Genomic DNA, 27,326 nt, shown 5'->3' on the forward strand with positions numbered 1-27,326 from the left:
CCGGTAGGTTAATTGACAACTCTAAATTGCCCATAGGTGTGAATGTGAGTGCGAATGGTTGTTTGTTTGTATGTGCCCTGTGATTGGCTGGCAACCAGTTCAGGGTGTACCCCGCCTCCTGCCCGATGATAGCTGGGATGGGCTCCAGCGCGCCCGCGACCCTGGTGAGGAGAAGCGGCTCAGAAAATGGATGGATGGATGGATGGATGGATGCATGTTTTTGGAATGTGGGAGAGGCCATAGGCGTCGGGTGCAGTATGAGCTGGGCGGTGGCCTTGGCGATCCGATCCCCGGCTACAGAAGCTGGCTTTAGGGACGTGGAATGTCACCTCTCTGGCAGGGAAGGAGCCCGAGCTGGTGTGCGAGGTCGAGAAGTTCTGAATAGATATAGTCCGGCTCGCCTCAACCCACAGCTTGGGCTCTGGTACCAGTCCTCTCAAGAGGGGTTGGACTCTCTTCCACTGTGGAGTTGCCCACGGTGAGAGATAGGGTGAGAAGCTCGGTCATCTCGGCCAGATGAGGTGGCTGGGTCATCTGATTCGGATGGCTCCCGGACGCCTCCCTGGTGAGGTGTTCCGGGCACGTCCCACCAGGAGGAGACCCCAGGGATGACCCAGGACACGCTGGAGAGACTACATCTCTCGGCTGGCCTGTGAACTCCTCGGGATCCCCCCGGAAGAGCTGGTTGAAGTGGCTGGGGAGAGGGAAGTCTGGGCGTCCCTGCTAAAAACATGCATTAATTGGAGACTCTAAATTGCCCGCGACCCTTGTGAGGAGAAGTGGCTCAGAAAACGGATGGATTGATACAATGGAGAACTACAGTGAAACAATTCGGAGGGGCTTGACTACAAAGGGTACAGATAAACATTCGTAGAACAGGCTGAACTTGTGCTGTAAGCATGAAATGAGAATGTGCGGGGAGCAATGCGAGAGCTGGGAATTTCTTTGACTGTTAATGCCAACCAATTATGCACCAATTTGTACTTCGGAAACCGTTCGGGTAGACAACTGCGGTAACACAATTGCACATTGTACTCATGTTGCGTAGAACACAATTTAGGCAGGCTGGTCGATCCTCCCGATGGATGGGCAGGGCGCTGAACAGGTGCATTTGAAGAAGAAGTAGGAAAAAAGGAAAAATGGAGAAAAAACAAGGGTAGGGTGGCCAAGCGCTTGGGGGACTTTGTTCGTCACGTGCTCAGAGAAAATTACTGCCGGCTTGTCCTTCAGTGGTGCTTCACCCACACACAAAAATGTAGTCTTGGAGAGCAGGCAGAGTAACTCTGCAGTCAGCCGTCGTCGGCGCGGCAAGGAAGGTTTGGCCGGGCCTAGCCCGTTGCGGAGCGCCTCCTGGACCTCGTGGGGAGAGGTGGGGCTTTCTAGTTGGTCGCCAGCATCTTCGGCAAGCAGGAGTACAAGAGCCAAGAGAACAAAAGGCTCTGGCCTTTTGTACAAAGGAGAAAAAGGCTGTCCCAGAGACAAAGAGCGGGAAGACAGACCACACCTTTAGTATTGAATTTTATCCTAGAATTATTTGTAGTTTTAAAACAAGTGGAATAAGGAATTAATTCCCATCTTTTGTACTGTAACCTATGCAGTGTGTGTTTCAACCTTATTTGGTGGCTAATAACACTTAATGCCCGTTTGTTTAACATTTTTGTGTTTGTTCTGAGGTGTAAAACAAACATATTCGGTTGACAAACAGGTTTAAGCAGCAGACCATTGGGAAAACAATTATTAGTGACATTGGTGTTATGATATACACTGAGAGCATTCGTGCAAAGTTCATAACGTATCAAAACAGACATTTAAATTCAGTGACAACTGTGGGAACTAGTTTTCGGCTTGCAGTGACTCTCAAACGCCAACGGGTGTCTCCCGTGTTCCACCAAAGATCCTAGATGGTCCTTTGTGCTCCAGTTGTGCACTAAAAAAAAAAACAGCGAATTGTAATTCCATAGTGACTTGTCCAGCTGATAGCTCCATTGCTTTCAACTTGTCTCGAAATGTGGGTGGCGCCTTATGCCTCTTTTTTCCCTCTCTCTCTCTCTCTCTCTCTCTCTCTCTCTCTCTCTCTCTCTCTCTCTCTCTCTCTCTCTCCTACTCTCTCTCGCTCTCTCTCCCCAGCACTAATCACCTCCTCGCCAACGCACCTGATTCCAATCAGCATTCATCACAGCCTGCACTTAAGCCTGCCTATTCCTGTGTTCCAGCGCCAGAGTATTCTCTCTCCTACGCCGTACACTGGGCTACGCATTGCTCTTGATCATCTTGAGAATGAATAGATTCTCTGATACCCGTGCTTGAACTTACTCCCTGTTGTTCCTCCTCCTCCAGGAGCATCCTGTGTCTCCCGCCATGACGCTCTCTCCAGCTGCATTGCCAAGTTCATTCACCTGCTCATGCTCCAGTCTCCCACATGCTCCCTGCTTCTACGGACCACAATCACGGCTTGGAATTCCTGAACTTGCGCTTCATCCTAATAAACCCCTTCCAACTGCTTCCTCTGTCTCAGTGTCTCGTGGGGTTTTCGAAGGCGAGGAAGGCAAGGCAAAAACGTTGAGGACCCAAGTGCAGGGAAGCAGGGAGGTAAGGCAGGAGTGCAGGAATCTAAAAAAAATATATTTAATTTCCAAAAAAGGCAAACAAGGAACACGGATAAAGCAAACTAAACGAAGTCCAACAACAGATAACCAAAGTAACAAAGAAACACTTCAATAAACCTAAAACTGGAAACAAATCATGACTGGTAACTAAGACGTGGAACAGACGGGGAGATTGACACCTGACAATGACATACCACAATGACAATGACCCGACAAGAACTGAAAGAAACCAGGGAACTAAATACAAACAGATTGACGTGACAACGTGGAACACCTGGACAAGACACGAGTGGCTGGAGGGAGCTGATTGGTCGACACAAGGTTGACGAGAACAGGTGGACACAACAACCAAATGAGCACACGACAAACATGGAACACAGGAAAACATGGAACAAAACTAAACACAACCCAAACCAAAACACAGACCATGACACTCAGTCTGCTTTTGGGTCCAGTTGTATACCATTTGGTAAAAGCCGTGACAGAATACTCTAGCCACTATGGACCCAACAACTCCGGAAGCATTGAGAGAAGCACTTGTCCACCAAGGCACCCACATTGGCCGACAGGATAAGATTGTTCAGCAAATCATGGACTCTATTAGTACCCTCACATAGCAAGTATCCCTCATTTCCACTCAGATGCAGTCTGGCAACCCCCGCCTCACCGAATCCCTCCCGAACCCGCTGCCTCCAACCAACCTCCCCTCCCTTATAAGGAACCTCATGTTTCCACTCCCGAACTGTTCTCTGGGGATTTGGCTTCCTTTGGCCAGTTTTTATTGGCCTGCTGCTTTGTGGCATAATTCTTCACCGGCGTTAGTCTCCTTTGAATCATTCTCTGCCGAATTGAAGAAAGTTTTTGACCACCCTGTTAAGGGCAGGGAGGCCTCTCGGCGGCTCCTGGCTCTTATTAAAGGCTCCAATTCTGCTGTCTCTTATTCCATCGAGTTTCAGATTCTAGCAGGTGAATGTGGGTGTGATGAGGCAGCCCAGATGGTAATTTTTTTCTAAGGGGCTGTGCGAACAACTGAAGGACTAAAGAGGAGCCCACTTTCCTTGAGGAGCTAATTTCCCTTGCCATTAAAATGGACAATTGTCTTCATGAGAGGGATAGAGAAAAAGAGAACCTGTCCAGCAGTCTACCACCCTCTGCGGGCACATCGTCCCTAGCAAACCCACTGCCAACGAAGCCCCAGCATACACCTCATCTTCCCCCACTGGACTTGAGGAGCCTATGAAATTGGGTAAGACTCGTCTGGAGCATCAGCACCGCCTTAGTTACAGGCTCTGTATATACAGTACTGTGGACAGCCAGGCCATTTCATCGCCTCCGGGCTCCTCATGGGCTGAGATTTCATCGCCTCCGGGCTCCTCATGGGCTGAGAGCGCCGTGGTGGGCCAAGCCAGTTTCATCCCCAGCTCTCCCTCTCTTATCACCATTCCTGCTTGTATCCTTAGACTAAACCACAACTCCCCAGTAATCACCCTCATCGACTCCGGGGCGGACGACAGTTTCATTCACGAGGGTTTGGCGTGTCAACTCCGGATGCTTCTCGAACCCCTCCCTCTCCTCAAGAAGGTTACTGCCCTGGACGGGCGCCTCTTTTCCTCTTTGACTCACGAGACAGTTCCTATTAGCCTCCTTATCTCTGTCAACCCCCTTGAAACTCCCCAACTGTTCGTCATCCCCTCTCCGGAAACCCCATTAGTCCTTGGACTTCCCTTGCTAATAAAACAATCCCACTATTGGCTGGACACACGTCTATTACTGATTGGAGCCATTTTTGCCACTCTCATTGTCTTCTCTCAGTAATCCCAACCTCCAGTGAACCTCAGCCACCAGCATCATCACTCGATCTCTCCCTCTTTCCTGAATAGTACCACGATCTCTCCCTGGTTTTCTGCAAGGATTTGGCCATATCCCTTCCGCCCTTATGACTGCGCCATCGACCTCCTTCCTGGAGGCCCTCTCCCCTCTAGTTGCCTCTTCAACCTTTCCTGCCCTGAAAAAAATTGCCATGGAGAATTATATCCGTGAATCCCTAGCCTCTGAACTCATCCAGCCCTCCTCTTCCCCCCTGGGGGCAGGTTTCTTCTTTGTTGGGAAGTCAGAATCCACTCTCCGCCCTTGCATTGACTTCCGTGGACTCAACGACATCACCGTTAAAAATAAATCCCCGCTGCCACTCATCGACCCCTCATTTGAACCCCTCTGGGACGCTCAGATCTTCACTAAGTTGGACCTGCAAAACACCTATCACCTCATCCGCTTCAAGGAGGGAGAGGAGTGGAAAACTGCCTTCAATACCAACCTAGGACATTTCGCATATCTGGTCATGCCTTTTGGACTAACCCACGCCCCTGCAATTTTTCAAACATTCATCAACAACGTCCTCCGTGATATGCTTAACCCGTTCGTCTTCGGCTACGTAGACGACATCCTCGTTTTCTCCCGTTCTCTGTAGGAACACTGACAATAAAAAAAAAACCTCTATCTCAAACCCGAAAGTGTGAATTCCATCTCATCTCGGTACATTTTTTGGGATACATCACAGCTAAGGGACAATTACAATCAGACCTGTCCAAAATCAAGGCAGTCGTCAACTGGCCCTTCCCCTCCACCTGTAAGTGGCTGCAACGCTTCCTGGGTTTCACAAACTTCTACCACTGATTCATCAAAGATTACAGTAAAGTGGCCATTCCCCTCACCAGTCTCACCTCTACCAACTCTCCGTTTCATTGGACACCTCCTCAATCAAAATCTGGAGTCTGCTCTTTGCTGCGTTGCCGCACGCAATCGCGCCAATTAACCTACCATGCATGTTTTGGGGATGTGGGAGGAAACCAGAGTACCCGAAGAGAACCCACACAGGTACGGGGAGAACATGCAAACTCCACACAGACAAGGGCGGATTTGAAGCCAGGTCCTCAGAACTGTGAGGCAGATGTGCTAACCAGTCGGCCACCGTGCCGCCTAACCAAAATTATATTTAGTAATACAATTAAGCTTTTGTATTATTCAGATAAAATACCTTTAGTGGTACCTGGGTTTATATCCATCCATCCATTTTCCATACCGCTTGTCCTCACTAGGATCGCAGGCAAGCTGGAGCCTATCTCAAGTGACTCTGGGCGAGAGGCGAGGTACACCCTGAGCTTGTCGCCGGCCCATCATAGGACACATATAAACAAACAACCATTCACACTCACATTCACACCTACGTGCAAATTAGAGTCTTCATTTAACCTTCCGTGCATGTTTTGGAGATGTGGGAGGAAACTGGAGTACCTGGAGAAAACTCACACAAGCACGGGGAGAACGTGCAAACTCCACACAGGCAAGGCCGGATTTGAACTCGGGTCCTCAGAACTGTGATGCAGATGTGCTAACCAGTCGTCACCGTACTGCTATTAGCACATCTGACGACTGGTTAGCACATCTGACGATTGGTTAGCACATCTGACGATTGAATAACAGATGCATCGCAACGCCCCTAATAAGTGAACAGCAAGGGGCATGTGCCAGTACATCACAACTAAAACAATTAGGGAGGATCACTGACATCATCACAGCATATATGCAAATGAATATCAGATGGAGTTGTGTTACTCTAAGCAGGCCATGTGATGAAAACAGTACAAACATCAATGCCAGACCATGGTCACTAATTCAGTTTAAGATAAATGAAACTAAATATATTGGAATAGGAATGTGCTGAGTTGATAGGGGGTTATTAAGTTTTGCTCACTGCAATAATGTCAATCGTTCAGCTGTATTGAATAAAGACTATCATGATCAAAAGAAGACATGATGAAGCCTGAAAGCAAGAGGTCCGATGCAGCCCCTGCGGAATCACAGTGGACAACATAGTTGTCCACTGACCATAGTTCCTGCTGTCACGCCATGAAACAGGAGCATCTTTCATTTCTCATTCATTTACTACATCACCCAACCATCAGCTATCCCGCCCACATCCTCAACACAAAATCCTCCATGCCAAAATCACTCAAAATTAAGCATGTGTGAAACTGATAGCAATCTAATATAAAAAGCCATCCCTCCCATCAATAGATACAAATCCCTCTCAAGAGTGATACTTTATGGGCTTTATCTATAAACGAGACATCGCTTCAGATCTTCAGGAAGAATTTTAATAGTAACTCTCTCTCTCTCTCTCTCTCTCTCTCTCTCTCTCTCTCTCTCAGGGATCCACGATAATTATCAGAGGGATATTGACCCGATATCAGACCGATATTGACCTGATATTGGAAAAAATGCAGTCTCTAACCTTTTGAGTGGTGGCCCTGTCGGAACGTGTACTGGCCCTGTGTATTCATGATATAATATTTTAAGTTTTAGTGATTATTTCATATTTAACCTCATACTGTATTATTTAAGCCCCTTTAAGAAAATCTTAGTACAATTGCATTCATGGCAATGACTCTGTACTAACCTCACTAAAATCAAGGCATTGCAATTGCACATATTAATAATAATGCTGAAAAGAACAGATCAATTACAAAATTATTAAAATATTTACACTACACTTTATTTGCGCTGACATTCCAACAATGCTTTATCTTGTGTATTGATGCTGTGCACACGATGTATAATTAAGGGTGTCGATCAGGGTTTTAGGCTACCGATTCCGGTACTGATAATCCATGAGTGAGATCTTCCAATCACTGCCGATAACAATCATATAGATTAGCTGTAAATTTTTCAATTTATTTGAGTGACGGGTATATGAGCTGTCATGTTTGTTTGGGTTTGCTTCGCAGCTCTTGCGCGCTTACGCAGTGTGAAGGGGGAAGGAGACGATACACTAGGGCTGGGCGATTATGGAAAAAATAATTACGATTATTTTGATTGATATTGAAATCATGATTAATAAACAGGCGGAACGGTGGACGAGTGGTTAGAGCGTCAGCCTCACAGTTCTGAGGACCCGGGTTCAATCCCCGGCCCCGCCTGTGTGGAGTTTGCATGTTCTCCCCGTGCCTGCGTGGGTTTTCTCCGGGCACTCCGGTTTCCTCCCACATCCCAAAAACATTCATTAATTGGAGACTCTAAATTGCCCGTAAGTGTAACTGTGAGTGTGAATTGTTGTTTGTTTGTATGTGCCCTGCGATTCAGTTCAGGGTGTACCCCGCCTCCTGCCCGATGAGAGCTGGGATAGGCTCCAGCATGCCTGTGACCCTAGTGAGGAGAAGCGGCTCAGAAAATGGATGGATGGATGGATTAATAAACATGTTTATTACTTAAATTAAAAAAAATAAATGTATTCAACTACTAAAACTCAACTTTAAATATAACTAAAATAAATGTGTGATCACTAAAGATATCGTAAGATATTAAAATAATAGACACTGAAAAAATACCCCAAGAAAAATAAACATTCATGGCTAAAAAGGAGCCAATGCTTTTAGCCATGACCGTATTGTCTTTGTCTATTTAAAAAATCCTTTCATTATTCTGGCATTTAGAAAATAGATATAATTTTGGTAATCTAATTGCCCTAAAACAGGAAATGTTTAGTTTGATTTCATGTCACAGTCAGGAATAAAAGCATCTTTTTATACAGTCAATGACTGAATTTGCTGTTCCTACTTTGTGCACCTTTGCTTCTGAGGGGAAGTGTGGTGCAATTCATGTATAGAGCTGCTCATTTACTGTAAGATAAAAAGGAGTAAAAGGAAGTCGTGATAAGCGTTAATAAACAAAATTTTCACAGATTAGGATGAAAATATGCCTGTGAGTATTGTTTAATCACCTGTCTGTATGTGTTACTATGGCGTTTGTAGCTATAGCTGTCAACGAGAACGTTCCGCAGCGTTCCTCTTTTGCAAGATCCTGTAAACAACTTGTCCAAACACACACACTGCAAGCATATTGCACAAGCTAAAATGTTTCGAGGTTACTGTGGGGCCACTAGTGTAAGCAATCTCATACGGAATACTAAATCTGTGAATACTATAAGAATTGATAAGAATTCTATTGTATGGTCAATACAACAATTCATGTCTTCTATTCTATGACTAGTATAACAGAATCCACACAATCCTGGCACTATTTAAATTTTAAACTGCCCAAAAACCAACACATGCATTGGGCCCAACATAAACATTATTTGCTTTATTCACTTAAATTACTTCACGAAGAAGCTTTTTGCTGACCACACTTATTGATTGTGTGCATGTGTGTTTGTGTATGTGTGTGTGTGCGCACACGCGCATGAGAGTGAGAAACATTTCCAATTTGCCGCAAGGTGTTTTCTCAAGTGAAATACGATGAAATATCTACGTTTGGGCATTCATGATGGCGCCTAACCGTGTGGTCGCTTTAGTCTTGTAGTATTGTCTATGTTTTTGTCTTTTTCGTTCATCTTTGGAGACATTACGCGACTCACTTACACAAGGGAAGACTTGCTAAACATTAGGGAGTCTACCCTGGACTTTCTTTCACCAACTTTAACAAATCCACTGAGTTTTGCGGAGTGCAGGTCAAGCACCGTAATAGAGGATCCCGAATTCCGCTCCAGTCGATTCACCTCGTAAATCTACGCTCTCTACCCAAAAAAACAGACGAGCTTCATCTTCTCACAAAGACCAGTAAAGACTTTGGACGTTGCGCCGCCCTGTGCTTCAAGGAGACATGGCTTTGTGAACGCGTCCCCGACGGCACCGTACTGCTTCCGGGCTTCCAACTACAGCCCATCATGGCGTTATCGAGGAAAATAAAAGGCAGCGGGATACGCTTCTATATCAACAATAAATGGTGTTACGTTACGCCGCTCAGCACACACTGCAGCTTGGAGTCACTGTTTTTGAACTGTCAGTCATTCTGAAAGCCATGTGAGTTCGCCTCTTTCATACTCGCGGGTATCTACATTCCACCTCAAGCTAAAACGAATGGTGCACTGCTAACGGGAAACAAAGTTGAAAAAAAAGCATCCAGATTCACCCCACATTATTCTTGGGGACTTTTAAGTTAAACTCAACCACGAATTCTCTAAATACAAGCAGGATATCGACTGTCCCACCAGGTAAAAAAACATTCTAGACCATTGCTATACTAATATTACTAATAGTCAATGTCGCATACCGTGCTATCCCCCGTGCTGCTCTGGGCTCGTCTGATCACGTCTTAATTCACTTAATACCAACATACAGGCAAAAACTTAAATGTGCAAAGCCTACGGTGAAAACAGTGAAGAAGTGGACCAATGAAGCAAAGATAGAACTTCAAAGCTTTTTAGACTGCACAGACTGGAGTGTCTTTGAAACTTGAACTGGCAGCCTGGATGAATATATGGAGACTTAACATCCTATATCAGTTTCTGTGAAGACGTGTGTGTACCAACAAAGTCATTTCGCATGTTCAATAACAGCAAGCCGTGGTTCACTGCCAAACTTAAGCAACCTCACCATGCTAAAGAGAACGCCTAACGAAGTGGGGATAGAGCTCTGTATAATTCCATTAGAAACCAGCTGACTAAAGAAAATAACATCGCAAAGAGAAATTATGCTGTAAAACTAGAAAAACAGTTTACGCTAACGACTATAAATCAGTCTGGTGTGGATTACAATCACTAACCAATTACAAGCGACTAGGCTTTACACGATCAGGATTTTTGGGGTCGATCACCGATCCGCAAGTTTAAAAAAACGAAAACCGATCACCAATCCAATCGCAAGATGGAGCAATGTGTCTGTTTACATGACTTGTTCATTTATTGTATATACTTGTGGACTGTATACTTGAATATCTTCAAACTTATTCTCAAGCATTTTAGACAAAAGTTAAAACATCAATGACCTCGAGGGGGCATTCAAGGATTGGCCACTGACATAAGTTTAGGTCAAATTATCATTACAACATCAACATAACAGAAATAATGGGTCCTATCTTACTGTAATTATATTACTTTATTGCAATTAAATTAACAAATACTGTTAATGACATGCTTACTCTAACTTTCTCACTGTCCCGGCTATATGGGCGGGTGTTGTCCAGAGTTTGCGTCCGTTTGGCTTTTCCCTTTTTTTTTCACACTGCGTTGCTTGAACGCAGCATGCTCCTCCTTGTGTACATTCTTTTCTTTTTACACTCGTTCAGGTGCCCGACCAAATTTGTGTTGAAGCATTTAGAGGACGTTCCCCACGACGTACTCCAGTTGTGCACAGACTGCAAATAACTTACGTGTTGTTTGTCTGAGACACCACAAAATAGTCCCACACATACGACGTGTTTTTTCACCAACAAGATTGAAAAAAACTTTATTGGCCGTCAGATAGTTGCAGTACGACACAAGACAACAAAGATAAAAATAAACTAGCTTTTAGATTCATAAGCGACAGCGACCCGGAGTAAATGTCTTTTGCGAACCCGATCGATGACGTCATTGATCGGATCGGCGAATTATGTTATGAAAGCCAATCGGCCGATCAGCATAAAAGGCTAATTATCGGCCAATACCGATCAGGCCGTTCAGATTGGTGTAAAGTCTACAAGCGACCATCCCCCCAAGCTGAAAACAATAAAGGACTAGCTGACAATTTGAACACCTTCTAATCCAGATTTGAAAAGGACACTTTCACACCCCACGCCCACCCAGCCGCACCACCGACCACCATCACACCTCTGACTCCCCCTCCTGCATCCACGAACAGGATGTGAGACATATCTTCAAACAACAAAAGATCAACAAAGCGGCAGGCCCAGATCTTGTGTCCTAATCCTGCCTCAAAGTCTGCGTGGACCAGCTCGCTCCAGTCTTCACACAGATCTTCAATAGCTCTCTGGAACTGTGCAAGTTACCTCTGTTTCAAACGCTCCACCATCATCCCAGTCCCCAAGAAACCAGCAATCTCAGGTCTGAATGACTATAGGCCTGTCGCCCTGACATCTGTGGTCATGAAGTCCTTTGAACACCTTGTGCTGGACCATTTCAAGAGCGTCATAGGTCCCCTGCTGGACCCCCTGCAGTTTACATACCGAGCAAACAGATCTGTGGATGACTCAGTCAACATGGGAATGCACCTCATCCTAGAACACCTCAACGGCGCGGGGACCTACGCGAGGATCATGTTCGTGGACTTCAGCTCTACGTTCCACACCATCATCCCTGAACTCCTCTCCTCCAGGCTTCTCCAGCTCAGCGTTTCTCCTGCTATCTGTCGCTGGATTTACAGCTTCCTGACGGACAGGACACAGCAGGTGAAACTGGATAACACCACCTCATCTACACGCACCACCAGCACCGCTGCGCCCCAAGGATGTGTCCCCTTTCCGCTGCTCTTCTCTCTCTACACTAATGACTGCACCTCAACGCACTCAGCTGTCAAGCTCCTAAAGTTTGAAGACGACACCACAGTCATCGGCCTCATCAAAGACGGTGACAAGTCTGCGTATCGACAGGAAGTGGAACTGCTGTAGCTGTGGTGCGGCCGACACAACCTGGAGGTGACCATGCTCAAGACTGTAGAGATGATTGTGGACTTCAGGAGGCATCCTTTGCCACAGCTGCCCTTCACGCTGTCCAACTGATGAGACCTTCAAATTCCTGGGAATTACAGTCTCTCAGGACCTGAAGTAGGAGACCAACATCAACTCCATCCTCAAAAAGGCCCAGCAGAGGATGTACTTCTTGCGGCTTCTTAGGAAGCACGGCCTGCCCCAGGAGCTGCTGAGGCAGTTCTACACAGCAGTCATCAAATCAGTCCTGTGTTCATCCATCACAGTCTTGTTTGGTGCTGCCACAAAAAACAACCAACTCCGACTGCAACGGACAACTAAAACTGCTGGAAAAACTGTTGGTACCCCCCTATCTACCCTTGAGGACTTGCACGCTGCCAGAATTAAGACAAGAGCATGCAAAATCCTCTTGGACCCTCCACATTCTGGTCACCACCTGTGACCAGCTCCTTTCCTCAGATAGGCGCTATTGAACAATGCAAACTAAAACGAGCAAACATTCCAACAGCTTCTTCCCTCTTGCCATGAACTTCTTCAACAGTTAACTTACAATTCCAATGTAACATGCTGCCAATTTTGTCTTGAGATTGTTGTCACATCTATGTCGGGCCAATTATACATTATTCGTGCACTCACTGTAGTAGTCTCGCCACTCTGCACTACTTGTATATCTGTTGTTAAATGGTAAATGGACTGTACTTATATAGCGCTTTATCTACACCATCACAATGCCCAAAGCGCTTTACACAAAGCCTCACATTCACCCACTCACACACACATTCATACACCAATGGGCGACGGCTGCCATGCAAGGCGCTGCCTGGCCCACTGGGACCAAATTAGGTTTCAGTGTTATGCCCAAGGACACTTCAACATGCAAACAGTCGTAGCCGGGATTCAAACCAGGGACCCTTCAGTCGCTGGACGACCGGCTCTACTTACTGAACCACAGCCACCCAATACTGACACATACTGGCCACTCTTGTGCTTGAGAAGTATCAGCACTAGTTGCACAATTGACACTGTTCTAGATGATCGCACTACTAGTCACTTTAAACTGCATACATTTCTTCAAGTCTCTGTGCCATTTGCACAATGGTCACTGTACCAGACTGTTGTTCTATTAGTCATTTCAAACTGCTCTAAATTGCTATAGGAGTCTGTATCATTCCCACAATTGTCAAAAAATGTATTGCCATTACCACATTACTGGTTACCTTATATTGCTCATTGACTTTTTTTGTTTTTATGTCTCAAAAGTGTTCTGTCAATTGACTGTCTGTTGTTGTACTAGAGCGGCTCCAACTACCGCAGACAAATTCCTTGTGTGTTTTTGACATACTTGGGCCAATAAATATGATTCTGATCACTTTGATTGGCCCACGAAGGGTTTGTGTGCAGTCATGTGACTGCCCTGTGCAGTCTGATTGGTAAATTGGAGTCAAATGACACTCGTGATCACGTTGGATTGGCGCAACAGTGCTCTATGCGGAAGTCAAAGATGAAGTCTAAAAATATATTGCGCATGCAATAATGGTTAAATAAAAGTAGCGAGCGGCATATCGATCATTGTGAAAGTGTCGATTCTTCACATAAATACTCAAGTAAAAAGTATGGTTATTTCAAACTACTCTCACAAATACAATTTGTCCAAAATGTTACTTGAGTAAATGTAACGGAGTAAATGTAGCGCGTTAGTCAAGTCTCGTTTACCCCAGGCTCTCCTCCTCCTTGGAACTAAGGGAGTCCTGACCGGCTCTCTGTTTAAAGAGTTTGAGCTCCCCATTGTCCCTGCGTATTACACAGTGGAACGAAACTGGTGAAGGGAGCTTGCTTAAGCCAGTGTCAAGAGAGATTCGCCGAGGTTCTCACAGTCGGTGGTGACGCGTCAGCCCTGCTTCAGTTAGGCCTCACCTTCACAGAGTAACCTCAGCAGATGTTGGGTGAAACTCTAGCCACCCTTCTTTAAAGCTGCTCTCTCCTCTTTGACCTGTTGCACTTGGAAAGACCTAGGTAAAATAGACGATCTTTGTATGACAGTAAATTTCTCCTCCAAACATGGTGTGCATTATTGCATCCAAACTGTTAAATTTTGCTCTCATCCGACCAGACTATAATCTCCTAGTATTTAACTGGCTAGTCTAAATGTTGCTCAGCAAACTTGAAACGAGCTTTGACAAGATTATTTTTCCAGCAGTGGGGTCTTGCATGGTGAGCGTGGATACATGCCGTGGCGGTGGAGTACATTACTCACTGTTTTCCTTGTAACATTACCTGCTAATTCCAGGTCTTTTTGAAGCTCTCCACAGGTGGTCCTTGGCTCTGAAACAACTCTTCTGATTATTCTTTGCACTCCTCTGTCAGAAATCTTGTGAGGAGTGTTAGAATAAATGTATATACGTTATCTCATGTTTACTCTAATCCTATTGCAAAGCATTCATTCAGCAGTATAATGTTGAAGGTATCATGAAAGTTGTCTGTGAAGAGGACTGCGCCCTCATCAAAAGATAGCGGCTGGAACATTTTGATGAAGAACACATCTGCATTATTGCTGCTGTGTGTGCCCTTATCTCAAGATAGCAGCAGCAACAGCTGTGTAACTAGGAACCACCCTAAGGAAATAAAAAGAGAGGGATCGGCAGAGTGTGCTCAGAGCAGTAGGAGGCTGTAACTGCGTACAACTCTGTCCGTTCTCCTCGCGAGTAAAAGAACCAGTCTCTTGTCTTCCTTCCTTGTTTATTGTTTTTTAAATGTTCTAGGTTGTTTGAACCTGACAGGAGCACCTGATCAAGATAAATTTATGGTGGTATGATTGGCTTTCCACTTACGTATTATGGCCCCAACAATGCTCGTTGGAATGTTCAGAAGCTTAGATATGTGCCTGTAACCAATGCCTTCGTTATGTTTTGCAACAATTTGTTTGCGATGGTCTGGAGACAGCTCTTTGCTCTTAACCGTCATGAGATGTGTCTTCACTCACACCTTGGCAATGAGACCTTTTTGTAGGCCATAAATTAGGACTGGACCAGCTAATATTCATTTGCACTGACAAGGGGATGGATTGCTGTTTGATAATTGAAGGATTTGAGGTGTTGTCTTGGCTTTGCATGCCTTTTTGCGCCTCCCTTTCTTCATGTGTTAAATACTTTTTCGTGCGTCATTTCATATTATTACATACAACTTTATTTCTGATCTTATTTGTTCTACTTTCTTTGTATGTATGGATTACATGGGTTGTTCCCAACATCTGGTGAAAATTTCATGTCAATAGATCCTTTTGAAATATTTTTACAATGGGTACGGAAAGTATTCAGACCCCTTTTTTCACTCTTTGTTATATTGCAGTCATTTGCTAAAATAATTTAAGTAAATTTTTTTCCCTCATTAGTGTACATTAATGAGGGAAAAAAATCCTGCAGATGCAGATCCTCTCCAGTTCTGTCAGGTTGAATGGTGAACGTTGGTGGAAAGCCATTTTCATTTCTCTCCAGAGATGGCCAATTGGGTTTAAGTCAGGGGTCTGGCTTGGTCATTCAAGAACAGTCACAGAGTTTTTCTGAAGCCACTCCTTCATTATTTTAGCTGTGTGCTTAGTGTCATTGTCTTGTTGGAAGGTTCACCTTCGGCCCAGTCTGAGGTCCTGAGCACTCTGGAGAAGGTTTTCGTCCAGGATATCCCTGTACTTGGCCGCATTCATCTTTCCTTCGATTGCAACCAGTCATCCTGTCCCTGCAACTGAAAAATACCACCACAGCATGATGCTGCCACCAACATGCGTCACTGTTGGGACTGTATTGGACAGTTGATGAGCAGTGCCTGGTGTTCTCCACGCATACCACTTAGAATTAAGGCCAAAAAGTTCTATCTTGGTCTCATCATACCAGAGAATCTTATTTCTCACCATCTTGGAGTCCTTCAGGTGTTTTTTTTAGCAAATTCCATGCGGGCTTGCACTGAGGAGAGGCTTCCGTCGGGCCACTCTGCCATAAAGCCCCGACTGGTGGAGGGCTGGAGTGATGGTTGACTTTCTAGAACTTTCTCCCATCTCCCGACTGCATCTCTGGAGCTCAGCCATAGTGATCTTTGGGTTCTTCTTTGCCTCTCTCACCAAGGCTCTTCTACCTCGATTGCTCAGTTTGGCCAGACGGCCAGCTCTAGGAAGGGTTCTGGTCATCCCAAACATCTTCAATTTAAGGATTATGGAGGCCACTGTGCTCTTAGGAACCTTGAGCACAGTAGAAAGGTTTTTGTAACCTTAGCCAGATCGGCGCCTTGCCACAATTCTGTCTCTGAGCTCTTCAGGCAGTTCCTTTTACCTCATGATTCTCATTTGCTCTGACATGCACTGTGAGCTGTAAGGTCTTATACAGACAGGTGTGTGGCTTTCCGAATCAAGTCCAATCAATATAATCAAACACAGCTGGACTCCAATGAAGGTGTAGAACCAGCTCAAGGATGATCAGAAGAAACGGACAGCACCCGAGTTAAATATATGAGTGTCACAGCAAAGGGTCTGAATACTTATGGCTGTGTGATATTTAAATGTTTCTTTTTTCATAAATCCGCAAAAATTTCAACAATTCCATTTTTTTGTCAATATGGGGTGCTGTGTGTACATTAATGAGGGGGGGGGGGAACTCAAAAGATTTTAGCAATTGGCTGCAATATAACAAAGAGTGAAAAGCCATTTTAAGGGGGTCTGAATACTTTCTGTACCCACTGTAGTGAGAAAAATGGTGACGTGTTCAATACTTATTTCAGCCTTTGCATGTAACACAGTACAACATAACATTGTAGGGACCACAGGCAAGATGTTGTGCCTCCTCCTCTATTTTCAATATTTTGTACGTAGTTTCATCGATTTACTACAGATTGTCTCATATGTATGCTGGACTTTAAACCCATTTGTTAGACTAAGCTTGCTCGACCTTACACTCTGCGGCCTGAAAAAGTAGTTTAACAGCCTTTAGCTTTCTGCTGCTCACTGGATTGCCACTCGTTAGCCAAAAGCTAGCTTCACCAGTCTGCGGGGCTCTTGTGTGGCTACCGTGTGCGCTGTGTGGCTCATCAGCCTCCTCCTGCTTGGACCCCAGTTTGTTTTATGTATGTTACTAAAATATTCAAAGCACCTGTGTATCAAAATAGAGGATATCAGATTTGAAACACAAACAAAATGAGCCGTAGTTTGTAAGAATCTGATAAGGAAAGATTTTATGCCATTTTGTATGTCGCATATCGGCCCAAATTGACAAATGTAAATCAATAGGAAATGTGTGACCGAAAAATTATTCTTTGGTAGAAAAACACCCGTATGTTTCTTATTAGTTGAGATGCAAATCTGAAATTTAAAGAGGCCATTGTAGAGTATATTGGTTTGCATAAAAGCGTAATTAATTAGGAAAAGGAATAAGTTGGAAAGTAAACGCCTGAATTTTCTTCCGCTGTAATTCAAAGTAGGTCAGAAGGTTACAATCAAACTATCTTTGTCACGTATTGGGCACCATGTCTCTTTTTATATTTGTAAATTTTAGGAGAAGTGACAAAAATCTCTATCAATCTCTGTCATCGAGAAGGCTCGCTACATTAATAGAATAATTAGTTATCGATTTCAGCGGTCAACTGTTGAAACTCAAGCATACATGGTACACAACAGGAACTGGAATTTTAGAGGAAATTTAACAAAAAGTACAGGGGAATTCAGGAACAAATGAACAGGGACTATGCGAATATCTGTAATTGTTAGTCTAATCCCAAATTATTATGCACTAATTTGTATTTGGTAATCAGCAAGTTGTACTCACGCAATGAAGATCACGTGAGGCAGGTGGCTCTGTTCTGCCAGTCACTCGACAGGATGTCGACAGGTTGAGTTGAAGAAAAAGACAAAAAAAGAAAAAAATAGGGGAAAATAAACACAATAGCAGAAGGGTGACGATGTTATCCACGTGCTGAGAGAAATTGCGCACGCAAATTCTTCCTGGCTGATTACTCTCGCTGGTGACTCACCCTCACACCTCTGATATTGAATTTCCCTCTAATGTTATCTGTGGTCTAAATCCAGTGGATCTAAAATAAGAAAATTAATTCCCAGCTTTTGCATTGTCTTACACACCATGGTTAACATATGCAATGAGTGTTTCAACCTGGTTTGGTGGCTAATGTCACTTAATGTCTGTGATGTAACATTGTGTTGTCTGTGGTAAAACACAATCATCTTATTCGGTTGACAAACAGATTTGACAGCAGACATTTAAGAAAACAGTCATTAGTGACATTATCACAATATATACTTGGAGCATTCTTACAGGTTTTGTGAAATATCAAAATAGACATTTAACACGCTAAACTGTAGATAGTAATTTTCATCTTGCAGTGACTCTTTAAACGCCAGCTGGCGTAGCCCATACTCCACCAATGATCCCAGATTGTCCATTGTACTTCATTTGAGTTCCTGCGAAGATCGGTGAGTAACCCATAATAATAAAACTTATGGGTGCGTAACCGTCCCTCGTAATGCCAGAGAAAATCGCACAGCATGCTTCCATACGTGCGTGTAAGAATGAGGTAGGCGTTGTTTTTTGCATTATATGTTCTTGTTGAGTCTGTTGAAGTAATCACTGAGATAAACTAAAAATCTTCCTACATTAGAGGGTTACTCAGTTCATGAAAAGGTTGGTCAATTTCTTTCAAAAACTGGTTGATCCCTGATCTCAGAGTATACAGTAAAACTGCCAAAGCAGGGAGCCAAAATCATGTTACCTTAATTTTGTTTTGTGAAGAAGTTGCCTTGTTTGACTCAAGAGCTCCACCTTAGAGCTAAAAACAAGAACAGCAATATAGAGTCAGCGAGGTCGTCTAGCAGGGGACCCAACCAGGGGGACGCCACTGACCACCCAAGACCCAGGGAGGTCCCGAGCCTGACTGAAATGCCCCGACCCATCCCAAGAAAACAAAAGGCCACAACCTCAAAACAGGAAGCGAAGCCAAAACCCGCACACACAAACCACCCGACGCGATGAAAAAGCCCCAAACAACCACCTCAACAACGCCATATCCAACCCCCAGCTGAAACACCAATCAACTAATACCAAGTCAACCAGGCCACCCCCACACACACTGCCCCCCAGCCTATAGGTCTGACACCGATACTGGCCACAAACAACCCCGAGTCAAATGCCCACCCCAGTCCACACTGCAGGCGCCCAAGAAAACAGATGCCCACAACCCCGCACCCTGAAGGGCACGCACTGGAACCCAGCACCCTGACTTGACCCCGCCCCAACCTATCATGACGCAAAGCCGCCACGCCGATGCTCCCCCATACCAAGCCCACCCAGCTGACCAAGAGCCAACCCCACCGAAGCCCCGGGCGGCGCAGGCCAAGGCCCAGGGCCCGCCAGACGCCACACCCCGCAAGAGCCCTCCCACACAACACAATCCCATGCCAAGTGCTGTACCGAGGCGAACGGTCACCAATTTCAACAAAGTCAAGACACACCCCTGCCCGCCGCCGCCTGGCAAAAGCACGTCCCCACGCGAAAAAAATATTCATACTCTGTGTCTATGTGGGATGGCATGGTGAACGACTGGTTAGCACATCTGCCTCACCGTTCTGTGGACCCTGGTTCAAATCCAGCCTTGCCTGTGTGGAGTTTGCATTTCCCCCCGTGCTGCGTGGGTTTTCTCTGTGTACTCCGGTTTCCTCCCACATAAAAAAAACAAAAAAACATGCATAATAGGTTCATTGAAGACTCCAAAATTGCCCGTAAATGTGAATGTGAGTGTGAGTGGTTGTTTGTCTATATGTGCCCTGTGATTGGCTGGCAACCAGTTCAGAGTGTGCCCCACCTCTCACCCAGAGTCGGCTGAGATAGGCTCCCGCACTCTCATGACCCTAGTGAGGATAAACAGTATGGAAAATGGATGGATGGGTGGATGTATCTGTATGTACAGATTGTTGAGAATTACTACACACACACACACACACATGCACACGTGTATACACACACACACCAGTACGTGAGATTATTGTTGTGTGTGTTAGGGCCTATGGTTCAACAAAGGTTGGGGACCACTGCTTTAAATGGTTCCACACTATTACTCGGGTACACTCTGCTCACCCACAAGCACGACCTACCTCCCAGGCCCCATTGCGACCTCACCCCCTTACACACACACACACACACACACACGCACACACGCACACACACAGGCACACAATCACACACACACACACACACAAACACACACACAAACACAAACCCATACACACACAGTTACTAGGCAACAAATTCTTTGTGTTGACACCCACCTGCCTTCAGGCTTCAGTGCTCTAAATTTTGTCTTGATTGCAAATTGAGTGGGAGAGCAGCCCCACGCCAGCTGAATGAGAAGTAGTCTGGAGAGGCTCTGACCACACAACAGAAAAATGCCATTGTACATAAACGTTATCATCATAATCTCAAAATTAATCATGTTTAGGCTGTATGTAAAAAAAAACTGAATACTCCAACAAATCTTACAGGCAGAACTTGCAGACAGATTTAATCATATTTTCAATGTGTCGAACATTGACAAGCATTTTAAGAAGGTAATATTTTCAATACAACTTTTCCTTGTTAGGATTGCAGGTGATCGGGAGCCTATTGCAGCTGATTTTTGGAAAGAGGTGGGGTACACCCAAGACTGGTCGCTTGCCAATCGCAAGGCACATATACTAGTCACTCACACTTACATTCACACCTTTGGACAACTTGGGAGGAGCTCAAGGAGAACTTGGGTCACCCTGCTGAGCCCAAATCCCAGTTTAACATCACACCACCCAGGTGGGCCGAGATCAAGCAGGTGGTAGACAAGACAAGATCAGCCTCAGTACCAAGTCTGATAATCATTAAAGTCTATATAAGAGCTTCCCAATGGTGGTAAAGGTTGAACGTGATGAGTGCAAGACGCAGGTGGAGACAGGCTTCAGCAAAGAGACGTGGAATGTGGGATGAATTTTCAGGGACTGTGGAAGCTTCAATTGGACGGAAGTGGGATTGATGATCTTGGTAATGGGGAAGGGACCAATGAAGCGCGGAGTGATTTTCCGGGACTGTGTGTGAAGTGGAAGGTCATGGGAAGAGAGCCAGACGGACTGACCCACCTTGTATTCGGCCGTTGAGGAGGGATGAATGTCCGCGAGCAGTTTTTTGCGAGTTGCGGACTGGGTCAACGCCACCCGGACGTTCCCCCACACCGCCTGGACTCTCCGGAGGTGATCCTGTACGGAGGGAACTGCCACCGCCTGCTCCTGTATTTTGAACAGTGGGGGTTGGAAACCGTAGCAAGCCATGAATGGGGGCATACCGGTAGCTGAGCTGGTGAGAGAGTTGTGACCGTACTCAATCCATGGGAGGAATGAGTTCCAGGATAAGGGGTTGCGTGCCGCAACACAACGGAGGTCTGATTCTAGGGATTGATTGGCCCACTCTGTCCGGCCACTGGTCTGCGGATGATACCCTGAGGACAAGATGGCTCCTGCACCCACTGCTTTACAAAATTCCTTCCAAACCTGGGAGGAGAACTGAGGACCCCTGTCAGAGACGATGTCGATGGGGATAGCGTGGAGTCTGAAGACATGCTGGACAAGAAGGTTAGGTTTCGAAGGCAGATGGTAGTTTGGGGAGGGGAAAGTAATGGCCATATTTAGAAAAGCGAGCAACAATAGTGAGAATGATAGAGTTACCTTCAGAGGGGGGTAGGCCGGTAACGAAGTCCAGAGCAATATGGGACCAAGGGGGGCTTGGGCGAGGCAATGAATGCAGCAGCCCAGCTGGGGGCAGGTGTGAAGACTTCCCTCGGGCACAGACAGAGTAGGTTTGGACGAAGTCCTTGGTGTCTTTAACACCTGAAGTGCTGCCGGATGAAGTGATTGGTGCGGGTGATGCCGGGATGACAGGTGAGTTTGGAGTTGTGGGCCCACTGAAGGACGTCAGAGCGTGCAGAATCGGGTACAAACAGGCAGTTTGGAGGTCCGGTCTTGGCATTGGGGTGAGTCTTCTGGGCCTCCTTAACCACCTGTTCGATCTGCCAAGTGGCTGTTCCAAGCACGAGGAAGGAAGGATGGGTTCCGGTTTGTCAGGGCTGGAGGAGGGTGAGTAAATTCTAGACAGGGCATCTGGTTTGCTGTTTTTGGAGCCAGGACGAAAGAAGAAGAGAGTGTCTGCTTAAGAAGAGAGCCCAGCGAGCTTGTCGAGGGTTAAGGCGTTTGGGGGAGCGGAGGTAAGAGAGATTCTTGTGGTTTGTCCAAATGATAAATGGTAGTTCAGTCACCTCAAGCCAGTGTCTCCACTCTTCCAAGGCCCAATAAATGGCCAGCGGCTCTCGGTTGCCGACGTCGTAGTCGGCAGGGGACAAACGACGGGAAAAAAAGGCACAGGGGCGAAGTTTCTGGGTCGTTGAGTCCCGCTGCAAGAGGACAGCTCCTGCTCCCGTGTCCGAGGCGTCAAACCCGACCACAAACTGGAGGGAGGGGTCGGGGTGGTGAAGAATGGGCGCACTGGTGAACAGGGTCTTAAGTTGACTAAATGCTTGGGATGCTGCCGGGGTACACTGAAAGGGGGAGCTGGTGGATGTGAGGAGGGCGAGGGGAATTGCGACCTTGCTGTAATTACGGATGAATCGACGGTAGAAATTGGCGAATCCAAGGAAACGTTGCAGTTCTTTGCGGGTGGCGGGAGTGGGCCAGTTAACGACGGCTTGGATCTTGGCAGGGTCGGGTTGTAGTTGTGCTTTCGAGATAATGTAGCCCAGGAAGTGTTCGAAGGAGAGGTGGAATTCACATTTTTTGGGTTTAACATACAAGAGGTTTTCAAGGAGGCGTTGGAGGACTTGGCGTACATGATGGTGATGTTCTTTAAGGGAGCAGGAGAAAATGAGAATGTCATCCAAATAGACAAAAACAAACCGGTTCAGCATATCACGGAGGACGTCGTTAATGAAGGTCGGGAAGACAGCGGGGGTATTAGTCAATCCAAACGGATTGACTTGGTATTCGAAGTGTCCGAGAGGGGCGTTGAAAGCGGTTTTCCATTCATCCCCCTCTCGGACACGGATGAGGTGGTAGGCGTTCCGTAGATCAAACTTGGTGAATATCTGGGCGTCGCAGAGGGGTTCAAACGAGGGGTCGATGAGGGGAAGCGAAGATTTATTTTTGACGGTGATGTCATTGACACCACGGTAGTCGATACATGGGTGGAGAGTGGTGTCTTACTGGTCCTACTGGAGAAGAGGAAGGTCGTATGAGTTCGGAAGCCAGAGAGTCATGGATATAGTCCTCCATTGCTTTTTTCTCAGGTCGGGAAAGGTTGTCGAGACGGCTGGAGGGAAGAGGGGGCCCAGGCAGCAGAGTAATTGCGCAGTCATACGGGCGGTGGGGGGGTAGAGAAATGGCCAGGTCTTTGCTGAACACCAAAGGGAGACTTCAGGGACACGGGAGAGGTCAACAGGCGTGGAAGAGGGTGGCGATTTATCAGAGGGCGGTATAGCTGAGAGCAGGCAGTGTGAGTGGCAGTGAGGGCTCCATCCATTGATGGCTAAGTGTGTCCAGTCGATGGTGGGGTTGTGTTTTTGAGCCAGGGAATTCTGAGGATTAATGGGGCATCAGGGGAAGGGATAACAAAAGGTGAGATGTTCTCACGGTGATTACCCGAAATGAGCAAGGTGAATGGTTTGGTGGGTGACAGGAGAGATGATTCGGCCATCCAGGGCTGTGACCTTCTTCGGGGACAGAAGTGGTTGGAGAGGGATTTGGAGCTGGGGAATTATTGCTTCATGAATGAAGTTGTCATTGGCACCGGAATCTATAAGGGCAGTAATGGGGGTGTTCTGACCAGAAACTATAATGCAAGCGGGAACGGTCAAGCAAGAGGGAGAGCTCTCGGCATGTGGTGAGCCTGGTCTCTTGGAAGGGGCATGAGGAAATAAAGTGACCGGCTTGATCGCAGTCGATACACAGCCGCTGGATGACTCGACGCTGATGCTCCTGTGGATCTAGACGTGTTTTACCAATTTGCTTGGGCTCTTCGGTGGCTACGGGGAGTGACGGAAGTGCGGAAGATGGTGTGGGAGGCGGTTGTGAAGTTGACTCTCGGAGTGGGAGGGCTTTTGCGCAAGTGAACCACCCTCTCTCGTCTTCGCTCTCGCAGACTGTTATCCAGACGGATGGAAAGGCCGATGAGATCCTCGAGAGAGAAGGGCTCGTCCCGGACCGCTAACTTGTCCTTGAGCTGCTCGGAAAGGCTATTAGAAAAAAAATCCCCCTAAATGCCGCGTCATCCCACCCACATTCACCCGCCAATATCCAGAACTCTATGGAATATTCCGCTACTGATTTAGCACCCTGCGTGAGCTTGAGGAGACGACGGGTGGCTTCTTTGCCCTGAATGGGGTGATCGAACACTTTACAGAGTTCGTTGGAAAGGGAATTGATTGAGTGGAGTACTGAGGAGGAGTTTTGCCATAAGGAAGTGGACCATTTTGCTGCTTTGCAGAGGAGGAGGTTAGTGACATAAGCTGCTTTGGATTGTTCGATGGAATAACTGTATGGTTGAAAGTTGAAAACGAGTGAGTGAGTGTTGGCAGGCAGCAGCGTGGACAGGTGGCAGGCAGTGGACAGAACAGGCGCCAGGCTTGGTGGCAGGAATGACGTGGATCAGGAACACAGGGGAGCACTGGGAACAAGGAGACACAAGAGTTAACAAGGGAAGCGAGGAACAGTATAGCTTACTTGACATAAGGTGGGCCATGGTACCGCTAGGAGAGGCTGCAATACTTTGGTGAGGATTTCCGGGAACAGGCAGGCTTACATACACCGGTTGTGATGAGGCTGATCGAAGACAGGTGCTGAAAACAGAGAGGGGAGGGGGAAGAGAGAGGACACAAAGCGCCCTCCCGGCTCCAATAAGGGAACTGCAGGGCAGTATATGACAAAATGGACAACAATGAGAATAAAATCACATCAGTCTTGCAGTCTCTCTATTTAGAAGGGAGCCAGGAATTACATCATCTCCTTCAAGTGGATGGAGAAAGGATTCTACTCCTGGTAGAGCAAGTTTCAGACAGCTGTTTTCGGTAACCATATGCATGCTACTGTCATGGAACAGCTCTCTGAAGCTCTGCCAAAAGCACTCTTCCAGGGACGCTTACGGTGTGGTGCTACCTATTCACCCTCTACCAGTAGCTCCTGAAACTGTCTGAGATAATAACATCCACAGTACTGAAGATGGATGTCAACTTCGCTGAATTGATCAACCTGGGCAAAGATTGGATAAGTCAAGCTTGTGTTAAATCTGAGACACTCAACTGATACATTGTAAAAACAACAACAACAACACCAAGGCCCTAATCCGAACAGGACGCAAGTGGAAGGCTAAAGAAGCAGTTGAACAGGCCATCAGACTGATGCAGAATGAGATTACTGGCAGAATACAGGCAGGGTGATTTGGCCTAGTGTGGGGAAGTTAGCTGGCAGATGGGTGTCAATAGGCAGTATGGTCGATCATCATCTACCCTGTGGAGGCTGGCTCCAGTGGGTTCGTTCAATCTTCCACTCAGTGACTCTTGAGGAACATGTTAGTGACCGGACCAAAGCTGAAGAAGGCATCGAATGATTTGGCAGAGGAGGTGGAAAGCGTCTTCTGGCTTTGGCTGAGAAGGAAGGATAGTACATGGGGAAAGCAAGGTTCATAGAGGTAGTTGCAGGGAGTGGTAGGGAGACTCAGTGGCACCAACACTGCAAGATGTTCCAGGAATAATTGAGCAAAACATCAATAAAGGGTGGCTCCCGGCTGATGACCCTGCAGCTGCCCAAATGGCAATGTCGGAGGTCTGTTGGGCAGAAATACTCAATAAGGAAGAATAAATCATCTTAAGGATCACAAATACATACATATACACAAATTTAGTTCTCTACGTTTAACTCATCACAGTGGTTAACATAGACACACAGTTAGGGGCACACACTGGAGGAAGGGGCTACTTTAGTGCCTGGGGAGCAGTGCAGGGTCTTGCTCAATGATGCCGCAGCAGTGAGTCCGGGGGATGTTGGGAGTGGATGGTCCATTGTCACATCTGTACACACTGACGAAGCTGACATTTTTATGTCCACATTCTTCTGCATGTCGATGACTTGAACTGGGATCCCCACGGTGGCAGGTGGCAATAATAAACACCTGGCCACGGCTGCTCTCTGTAGGTAGAACATTCCTGCGCTTACATCTAGAATCTTCAATTAAACTAATGCATACTTTTTTAAACACTGAGGAAGAGTGCGTATCCAGAGTAAGCCAACTCAATCATGGGGAGAACAAACTCCACACAGGAAGGTCATAGCTAAGATTTGAACCCCAAACTCCCACTTTCAAACCATGCTGCCAGGAGGAAACTAAATTTTTATATATTATACATTATGAGCATTTCAATAAAAACAATAACTTGAGAGGGTAAAATGCAGAATCTAAAGTATCAGTATATTTCATTTGAAGACAAATGTTAAGTACATGATGTACTTAATGGGTACTTTCCAACATTCAGTATGAACATACACTCACACACACGAAGTGGCTCTGGCATCAGAGCTTCTCATTTATCCTCTACATTGGTATCAATTAATATACAGTATAACAAAGTATGCATACTTTTGAGTGAGAAGTCATACCATTACGAGAGTACTTTACATACCAGGTACGTAAAATGATAGGGTATATGGGCAAATTTATAATGCCATATTTGCTATGTGTCATTGTTTGAGGGGCAATATTCTATAAATTAGGTTCAAGTTTAATTAAATATTGTAATATTTTTTCATTTCATTTTCAACACCGCTTATCCTGGTTAGGGTCGCGGGGCGCTGGAGCCTATCCCAGCTGACTTCGGGCGAAAGGCGGATTACACCCTGTACTGGTCGCCAGTCAGTCGCAGGGCACATACAGACACGGACAACCATTCGCACCCACATTCACGGCGTCACTGAGTGCGAACTGAACCCACGCTGCCTGCACCAAAGTCAGGCGAGTGTACCACTATACCATTAGTGATTAAATATTGTAATAATGTAAGTAAATTTTATTTTTGTATATTAGTAATGTTTTTTAAATTACTGACCATTATCAAAACAATTTAAAAGTTATTGCATAAAAATAATACATTCACCATGTCATGAAACAAAGTACATTCAGAACTACCTAGAAATATTTTGTT

Source organism: Phyllopteryx taeniolatus, chromosome 8, assembly GCF_024500385.1.
Source record: "Phyllopteryx taeniolatus isolate TA_2022b chromosome 8, UOR_Ptae_1.2, whole genome shotgun sequence".
NCBI classification, from domain to species: Eukaryota; Metazoa; Chordata; class Actinopteri; order Syngnathiformes; family Syngnathidae; genus Phyllopteryx; species Phyllopteryx taeniolatus.